At 37.7% G+C, this 10,615-nt stretch overlaps 1 pseudogene; it reads right to left on the reverse strand.

Moving 5' to 3' along the window:
• Positions 1–1,070: 1,070 nt before the first annotated feature.
• LOC125620204 lies at positions 1,071–1,163 on the reverse strand (annotated as a pseudogene).
• Between the last annotated feature and the right edge of the window lie 9,452 nt (positions 1,164–10,615).

Below are 10,615 nucleotides of genomic sequence, written 5' to 3' on the forward strand. Positions count from 1 at the left end.
ACGAATGAGTTTTGGTCCATCATTTATCATATTATGTGGTTCCAAATTGTTTTATAAATATTTGTAATCATGTCTTCCATGTGACTTTCAGCCTTTCTTATTTTAAAAAAATAATGCATTAGAATTCATATTATACAAATAGAATACAATTTTTCATATTCTGGTTGCACACAAAGCATACTCACACCATTTGTGTCTTTATATCTGTACTTAGGGTAATGATGTCTATCTCATTCTACCATCTTTTCTACCCCATGTCCCCTATCTTCCCCTCCCACACCTTTGCCCTATCTAGATTTCATCTAATTTGCTCATGCTCTCTACCCCCAACCCCATTATGAATCAGCATCCTTATATCAGAGAAAACATTCGGCATTTCGTTTTGGGGGATTGTCTAACTTCAGTTAGCATTCTATTCTCTAACTCCATCCATTTACCTGCAAATGCCATGATTATATTCTGTTTTAATGAGGAATAATATTTCATTCTGTGTATATATATATATATATATATATATATATATATATATATATATATGANATATAACATTTTCCTTATCCATTCATCTACTGAAGGGCATCTAGATTGGTTCCACAGTTTAGCTATTGTGAATTGTCATGCTATAAACATTGATGTGGCTGTGTCCCTGTAGTATGCTGTTTTTAAGTCTTTTGGGTATCGACAGAGGAGTGAGATAGCTGGGTCAAATAGTGCTTCCATTCCCAGTTTTCTAAGGATTCTCTATACTGCTTTCCATATTGGCTGCACCAATTTGCAGTCCCACTAGCAATGCATGAATATGCATTTTCCTCCACATCCTCACAAACACTTGTTTGTATTTTTAATAGCTGCCATTATGACTGGAGTGAGATGAAATCTAGAGTATTTTGATTTTCATTTCTCTAATTGAACATTTTTAAATATATTTCTTGATTGATTGTATATCACCTTCTGAGAAGTGTCTGTTCAGTTCCTTGGCCCATTTATTGGTTGGGTCATTTGGCTTTTTTTTTTTTTTTTTTGGTGTTTATATTTTTGAGTGATTTATATATCCTAGAGATTAATGCTCTAAAAATATGGAATGCTTCACAAATGTGTCATTATTGCACAGGGGCCATGCTAATCTTCTCTGTATAGCTCCAATTTTAGTTTATGTGCTGCCCTTCTTCTTAAAGGTATCCTTTTTCCATTGCCATGATCCTGAGGGTAATATACTAAATCCTAGACTTTTAAAAATATGCTAAGAATGAAATTTACTTTAAGTAAAGGAAGAGAAGAATCCATTTTGGAAGGCATCTCCTATCTCAGAGAGGAAATAGGAGATTATCCATTTGGTGATTGGGATCCTATGTACAACTTTCCATATTTTTGCAGCTGGTTGGCTAGGGAGTAGTCTGTCAGCAATTTTTCATTGAGGTCTCCCAATTCTTGTTTGCTCTCTTTCAGTTGATAATGCAATTCCTGGATGATTTCTTCTGAAGGGCTGACCGATACAGCCATGATAATTTTAGGCCTTATAGGTATAGCCTGGGACTGCAGAGAAGAAACCCAAACATGTTATGGGCTAAAAACAAATCAAATAGCATTCATCAGGACTAAGGGAGGACAGTAACTGTAATCATTAACTTACTGTCAAAAGAGATTGATCACCACACCGCAACAGTTCAAAGGCCTTAACCCCCAAAACAAGATTTTGGATTCCAGACCTCAGAGCTGAAGGCTCTTGGACAGGAGTGGAGAGGTAGGGCTGAGTGTGCCGGGTAACATTCTAACAGAATTAGAAATGTGGAGATGTCATGGAATGTGGGGAGCCCTTTGCCTTCCAGGCTGATACACAGGCCTCAGGATCTCTTCAGAAGTTCACCACAAATGAGGAATTTTTACTCATAAGGCAGTTAACAATTCTACTTCTCACTTTTCATTCTTGGGCATGTGGAAAACCATCAACACAGAAGTAGTCTCCCTAAAAGTTATATTTTCTTCAGGGCTACCCAGAAGATACCTCATCATTTCCTTAAGAACAAAGTGGATAGTAAGGCTTTTCATCAAGTCAAAAATGCATAACTTTGCCAATGTAAAGCTTTCCTGATATTCTTCTCTGAATAATCATCCATGATTTCTAACTCTGTTAAATATAGAGTAATAAAGACCACTGTAGAACACTAAGAAAGTCCATTATTAGGTCTTTAAATTTTTTCTGTTGTTTTTCAATATATCATCACCACATTTCATTTTTATGTTTGTTTCCTTTCTCTCTCAGTTTTCAGTGTTTCATTAAAACCTAAGTTTGACATCCCTACCTCTTTACCTCCTCCTCTATGTTGGATTGCTTTGCTTTTGTTTCTTAAAATCATTAAGGCTACATTTAATATTTGTTAGCTGTGGATTTTATTCTAGCCACACACAAGATGTTTCTAAGATCAATGTGATTAAAGAGTTCATATAATCCTGAATGCATGTAAAGGCCACACACTTGGGGAGGAAGCTGTAAATGTGATGCTATTTTTGTTTTCAGTCACTTCACTCACATGCCAAATAATGCAGGAACCTGAAATATTTTATAGACATTGCTCAAAAAATCTGTGTGGCCTTTCTCAACCCACATCATTTTCCATTAGTCTATGTAATGATACTGGTACTAAGATTTATCTAAGGCTTTAAAGAAATTTCTGACTTCCATTAGAAGTTTCTTTTGGCCCAGGAAAATTCAGGATAAATTTAGTAGAGAATGGTCGCAGATCATAGACTACATATTTAGTGTGGAACTGTACTCCATTTTCAAAGACAATCTTACATTGAGCCAGCTCACTTGCTGTTTCAGAAGCTCCAAGTTCTTTTTTTCACAACCACCTTGCCATAGTACAAACTCTCCCTCCATCTGTGTCTCCTAACCCAGGATGAGTTCCCATTCTTGGCCCTAGAGTCATAGCCTTTCTTCCTGTTTGTTTAAGTGCAGGAGAGACCTCAGGTTTCTGTGAGGTCAGAGGAAGTCTTTGTCACTGGGTATAGGGCCACCAATGGGATCACTTGGAAATGTATTTTTTTCCTGAAGCCATGAGGAGTTCTAAGTGCAGTGAATATTCTCTTATCACAGGAAAGTTATCCCCACCCCATGAATTGAATTCCTCTGGCTTCACTTTCTGGGCAGGATCTTGATCTTGTTGGAGAATCACTGCACAAACTCATATTTTTCATGCTTACCCACTCCCTCTCTGTGAGATTTCTCTTGATTTTTCTACTATCTAAATATGATCTGTGAATGGAAAACATGGAGGGGACCCATACCAAGTGTTTGTGCACCTCAACCGTGGGACACTCAGAAAATTTTCAGATTCCTTTTGTCCTGAATCCTCAATAGGTCAAGAATCCAATGTGGACTCTCTCACCAGGTTGGGTGTATTGGCGTACACTATCCATGTTCTCACCTATTGAAAACCCTGGATGAATCTGGTGCAAACATTTTAACCTCCTTTCCACAAGGACTGCAATATTCTACCTCTGCATGCCGCAGTGTAATCAGCACTATGCTTTACTTACAGGGGATCAACAAATGCATACATTGAGCTTAACTTACTTAGAATGCAAGTTTTCAAATAAGTAAAGATGTTATGTATTATATGTATGATGGTAAACAGAGAAGCAAAGCAGGTGTGTTCACTTATTTGGGTACTAAGAGCACAAAAATTATTTTTTATCAACCACTTGAATGTCAGAAACCCAGAATTTATCCCCACATTGCCCCTAGCTTTCTACTGCAAACACAAAAAATGTTTCAATCCTATCCCCCCTATTTGATGTGAAATTAGAGAAAAAATAACAAGAACTGCAATTCAAATATCACCAGTGTTTCATTTGCTTTCATGTAAAGAGATAATACTAAGTTAAGGAAGAAATAATTTGGCAAAGAGAAACTGAAAAATCTCGCTTAACTTGCTCCTTCCTTCCTCCAGCTGAACAGAACACAGTCAGTAGCCACTGATGTTATCAGTTTCATCTTTAGACCTTGGCAGTGGAGATTGTTTTGAAACAACCTGGAGCCCATGAACTTGTGACAATCTAAGAGGTCAGGAATCATCATCCCAAGCCAGGTCTCCCAGCTGTTGAAAACTACCGGGTATATTGACACAGCCATTGATGTTTTCTGACATAGCACTGACTACTTCCTCCAATGAGAAAGATGTCACTTCTTGTGCCTTGCTTGTCAACAGGTTGGCAGCAGTATGAAGGCTGATAGAATGTTTTGTTTGTCTCTCTAGACACAGGTCCAAACTCAGGACCAAGAAAAGGAGTAGGCTCTCATCAGTATCCATTCAATGAATGCATAGAAATGGTTGTAAACTCCTATCATCTCACCTATACTCCTGCCCAAATGTCCTGTCAGGGATGCTCTGTTTTATCCCAGGATGTAACAACATCCCCTACTGAGAGAATCCTGTCCCACCTATCTATACCTCATGACTTTCCACTACGGAAACCACTGTTCTCATGGATTCCTGCTATGGGTGACCTCTTCATTAGGAACAGATGTCTTGATCCACTTACCCGTACGCTGTGCTGCCACACAACCCATTGGGGGCACTACCATCTATGGTTAAAACTGCTGACATTCTCCCTCCCACTACTTTACTTTCTTTAGGGAAATACTGAAATCCTAACTCCAAGTCTTTAATAGAGGGTAAGAATAAGAAATATGTGAGTGATATTGTGTGTAAACCTTCCTCTACTGAAAGTGCAGGAAAGTATGAACATCACTAGTTCTGAGGCAAGATCTTTTTAATTATGTTCTGCTTAAATTAGAGCAGAAATGTTTAAAGTACAAGTGGATACTTCCAACTTCTGCAAGCCCTCTGAATTCCCTTTAAGCTCATGTTTGCTTGGTGGGCATCAACTATGTGGATCAGCTCCAAATTCAAGGCTCTCAATATAGGGCAGGCCCCCATACTTGTATCATCTCCCTCTTAGAATTAATGCTTCCAAGTTATATCATCCTGCTTTGAGTCTACCCAGCTCTACTCCTTGGTCAGGTGCACAAATTCACGGCAGAGGATGTTTCTCTCCTAGTTGCCACTGCTCAGCTCAGGCTGCTCCTTCAGGGGTTGGGTGATGTTAGGCATTCCTGAATGTGACTTATTTTTTTTTCCAAACTCTTTTGATTTCCACCTGCTTCTCTGTTACCTTCTCTATTTTTTATTATTCACAACTTCCAAATATGCTGACACTTTTATTCCACCTGCTCCCTCAGTTCTGTATTCTCAGGGAGTGGACTTAGCTCAGGATCCTGGGAGGAACACATGAAGTAGTGCCCAAGGAACATCTCAGCTGAAGTCCCTAGGCCACATTTATCACAATTCTCAGTTCTGATGGAAAATGCCAGTTGAGAAAGAATACAGGGGGCTGTGGGAGGCACACAGTATCTGTGGTTCATATAGAGGAACCTAAATCCTCCAAACACAAGGAAGTGAATTCCGCCAATATCTGTAGTAAACTTGGGAAATAATCTGAACTCTACATGAACTGTAGCCAGCTCAGACCTGGGTTTCAGCCTCAGAAGACACTACAGAGAATCCACTCACTTCATTCCATATTTCCATAATTTTTAAACCTTTTTTTTTTTTTTTGCTAATTTAGCACTACATACCAATGGAAAACTAGTATAGATTCCTATCTTTACTCTCCCCTAAGCTTTTATTTTCAGATATACACATGCTAATCATTGTAAGAGAAAAAAACATAAATAAAATCAAATAACTACAGTAAAAATTTCTAATCACCTTCATGTGATGGCTCTGGAACTCTAGCAAAACAAAGGAGACACGAAGGGGTTTGAAGTGACTTGATGGCCATTTAAGTCACCAGTCAAATTTCTGAAGGAATAAAGAGGATAAAATATTTAGCTCCACATCATCTTATCTACAAATTCATCATCTTCCTCCTCTTCTCATGGCAGAAATTTTTAGCATCTTCTTCATCTAAGATCACCAGAAAAGGTTTTACACCAAGTACCATTAACCAGTATAGGTAAACAAAATTGAGGACAGCAATAAACTGCCAACTTCTATCACATTAAATAATTACAATGCAAACCTTCCTCTATTTGGAGAATTACGCAATGATCCATTCTATAAAGTCAAAAAAAAAAAAACAAAAAAGAAAAAGAATTCAATGATATTAGATATCCAAATATTTTTCTTGCTAGGTCCAGTATTGGTGACCAAAGATAGGGAATAATGACAAATGCACTCAGGAGATTGTGAGAAGGAGACCAATTGGATGCTGCTGATAGTTACATAAATCTTTTTTTTTTAAAAAATTAATTATTCTTATATCTGATAATGTATGAATTATACATTTCCATTGATTAACCTAATATAAATAATTTTTAAAAAGAAATTTCAGATTTTTTTCCTCCAACATAGAAATAGTTTGGATGACATCACTTATTCTCACAATAAGAAAAATCTAAAACCCTAAACAAACTAAAAATCTCTAGTTCTTATCTTGAATTGACGTCCCAGGACAGCCTGTCATATCCAAACTAAAAAAAAACTAACACGTGGAATCACAGCACACCAGGAATAGAAGCTGCTGGAGCCAGCAACTGGTAGAATATTTAATTGGTAATCCACATATTGCTAGATTCTGGGATTGCCTCCCTTGAAGTTAATTATCCTCAGGGCTGAGATTTGGGAGGATCCCGGGTCTTTGTATATTTACCTACAAAAAACTCTGATTCATCTTTTTGTTAGTGACCATGAGCTAAGGGAAAAAAACCTAAGGGTAGGAAAGATTTCTTCTGGACCAGGGTATTAGAGGTTTCAGTTCATGGTCAGCTGGCTCCAATGCTTTGATCCTCAGGTGAGACAGAACAGCATGGTGGAAAGGTGTGGTGGAGGAAAACTTCTCAATTCATGGCAGCTGGGAAGGAGAGACAGAGAAAGGTGCAGGGGACAAGAAATACTATTGCAGGCTGGCCCCTAGTCATCTAATTATGCATTATATCTTCCACTACCTCCCAGTGATCACCATTCAGCCATCAATGAATTCTCCACTCAAGAGCACTCATGATCCAATCCCATCTTAAAAGCCACACCTATGAATATTGCTACATTGAGTATGATGCTTTGTGGGATATTCCAGATTGAAACTGTAACATAACCCAACCAGGTTCTCATAATGAAGAACAGAAAAACACTAAGAAGACTGACACTACCAACTTTAGAACTTACCATATAGCTAATTTAACCAAAACAGTGTGAAATTGGTGAATAAAGAAAAAAAACCCAAGAGAATGAACAATGAAAAAGAATACAGGGTTCAGAAAACAGGACTCACTCATATAAGTCGACTGATCTTTGACAAAGTTTAAAAGCAAATTAAAAGAGAAATAATAGTATTCAATAAATGGTGCTGGTACCAATAGATATCCACATGAAAAAAAGAAAATCTTGACAGAGATCTTACACCTTTCATAAAATGGATCACTGATGCAAATGTGAGATGTGGAGCTATAAAATTCTTTGCTATGGTGTGGATGTGGTTTGACTATGTCCCCCAAAATTCATGTGGTGGCTCCTTGCTCCCCACTGTAACAGTACTGAGGTGATGGCGGCTTTAATAGATGATTAGATCAGGGGAACCACACTCAGCAGAAATTTTTGTAGTTCTCCAAGGATGACAGGACTATCTCAGTTCCTATGAGATTAGGTTGTTATAAAAAGAGGCGCCTCTTCTGTCTCCTGCTTCTTCTCTCACTTTATGGTATCTCTAGCACATGCTTCCACTCTGTGCTGCCATCTGCCATGTTGTGATACATCATAGCCTGTAGGCAAATGTGCTTGCCCATCTCTCATCCAGAACTCTGAACCAAAATAAAACTCTTTCCTTAAAAGTACCCAGACTCAAGTAATTTGTTAAAGGACTACACCCCCAAGAGGTAACATGAGAAAATCTAAGCAACCTTTGGTTTTGTGCTGACTTAAATACGAAACCAAAACACAATCCAGAAAAGAAAATTATTGGTAAGTTAAACTTCATTGAAATAAAAAGACTTCTTGTCTGTGAAAAGTAATGTTAAGAAAATGAACAAACCATTCACAGATGTAGAGAAAATGTTGGCAAAATAAAGATTTGGTGAAGGACTGGTATCTTTTTTTTTTTTTAAAGATAGAGTGAGAGAGGGAGGGAGAGAGAGAATTTTTAATATTTATTTTTTATTTCTCGGCGGACACAACATCTTTTGTTTGTATGTGGTGCTGAGGATCGAACCCGGGCCGCACGCATGCCAGGCGAGCGCGCTACCGCTTGAGCCACATCCCCAGCCCCCTGGTATCTTAAATATACAGAACTTACTAAAATTCAAAAATATTAATGCAAGCAATCCAGTGAAAGATCTGGACATCTCACCAAATAAGAAATATAGATGATGTCAAATAAGCATTTAAAGGATGTTCAAAATTATGTTTCACTTTGGCATTGAAAATTAATGAGATAATTTGACAGAATTGTTAGAATAGTTAAAAATTTTTAAAAATGACAGTGCCAAATATGTCAAAAAAGTGGATCATTGGATCAGTCAGTCATTGCTGGTAGAAATGAAAATGATTGGTCACTTTGGAAGTTAGTTAAGTAATTTTTCACAAAACTAAATGTAATTGCAGCCCTAGAGACTTATCAAACTAAGGTGAAAACTTATGTGAACACACATAAAACAAAACTGCACATGAATGTTTGCCACATATTTATTTATTTTTGGTATCAAGGATTGAACTCAGGGGCACCTGACCACTGAGCCACATCCTCAGCCCCATTTTGTAGTTTATTTAGAGACAGGGTCTCACTGAGTTGCTTAGCACCTCGTTGTTACTGAGGCTGTCTTTGAACCCACAATCCTCCTGCCTCAGCCTCCAGACTGCTGGAAATACAGGCATGCACCAACACCCCCAGCTTGCCACATATTTATTCTTAACTGACAAAAACTAGAAGTACTAAGATGTCCTTCACTAAGTGATGGATGAACAAACTGTGGTGAACACCTAGAATAAATGAGTGTTAACTAATAAAATGAAGTGAGCTATGGAGCCATGAAAAGACATGGAGGAACTTCAAATATATAATTTGAGAACAAATAATCCAGTCTGAAAATCAACAACTAGAGGACATTCGGGAAAAGCCAAAAGTATAGAAAGAGGAAAATGATCAGCAGTTGCTAAGGAGAGGCAAGTTGGAGGATGGACTGGTGAAGCACAGGAATGAATGTGTTCAGTGGTGAAACTACTCTGTATGATGTTGTAATGGGGTTAGTGGCATCCCACATTTGTCAAAACCCATAGGACTGTACAACACACAGAAAATCTAATTGAAACTATAAACTTTAGTTAATAAAGATCAATATTGGTTATCAGTATCAATATTGGTTAATTAATTGTAACAAATGTACTGTATTAAGACAAGATATTGAGCAGAGGTGCTGCCGTTCCTGCCTGCTGCTGGCTGGGGCTACAAGGGTCTGTGGGGCTGGTGGCAGGTAGCTGGGACAACAAAATTCAGAACTTAATTCATGTATTTATAGCCACTTGAATTTTTCACAATGTTTTTAAGAACATACATTGGAGAAAGGACACTGTGTTCAATAAGCATAACTGGGATAAATAGACATACATATGCAAAAGAATTAATCTCCATCTCTGACTCTCACAACATACACACAAAAAAATTGAAGGACTAGGGATATAGCCTAATGGTAGAATTCTTGAGGCCCTGGATCCCATTCACAAAGCAGGAAAAAAAAATATCAACAGGACCAAGGATGAAAATATAAGACCCCAAAATGTGAAATTACTACAAGATAAAAAAATAAGAAATATTTCAACACACTGGGACACTTTCGGAGACCGCAAAAGCACAGACAATAAGAACAAAATAGAAAAATTATATTAAACTAAGAAGCTTCTGTCCAGCAGAGGAAACAATCAACAGAGTAAATATTCTACAGATATGGAGAAAATGTTTGAAACTACTCATCTGAAAAGGTGTTTACATCCAGAATACATTAAAAAACTGAAAATTTTCAATGGAGTATAAAACAAAAATCCTGATTTTAAAAATGGTCAAAAGATCCAATATTTCTCAAATAAAGATATACAAATTATCACCAAATATTTGCAATAATTAGCATCACTAATCATCAGGGAAAGGCAAATTAAAATTACATAGTTTTACTCCAATTAGGATGGCTATTGTGAAAAAGGAAAAGCCCAAATATATTAAATATTGTTGAGAATGAGGCTGGGAAACAAAAAGGCAGTCAGTGTAGATAATAAATAATTGGGTCCAGTGAGGACTCCTTCAAAAGGAAAGAAAATTAATGCTAATACCTCCAGAGCCCTTCCCCTTCCTCCTTCAACTGTTGCTAAGGTAACCTGCCCCCCCCACTGTTCCTCCCTTCCAGGGGCTTTTAATGAATGCCCCCTGGGCCATTCCCTTCCTTTACCACCCAGGATCACACCACCTTTTTGACCCACCTTTTGGTCCTGTAGGCAAGATAAGGGGAGAAGGAGGAAATGAGAACAAAGCAAATCTAAAAAGTATAAAAGGGGCAGGACACCCCCCCCCCCCC

This window comes from Marmota marmota, unplaced genomic scaffold (assembly GCF_001458135.2).
Source record: "Marmota marmota marmota unplaced genomic scaffold, marMar, whole genome shotgun sequence".
In the NCBI taxonomy this organism is placed as follows: domain Eukaryota; kingdom Metazoa; phylum Chordata; class Mammalia; order Rodentia; family Sciuridae; genus Marmota; species Marmota marmota.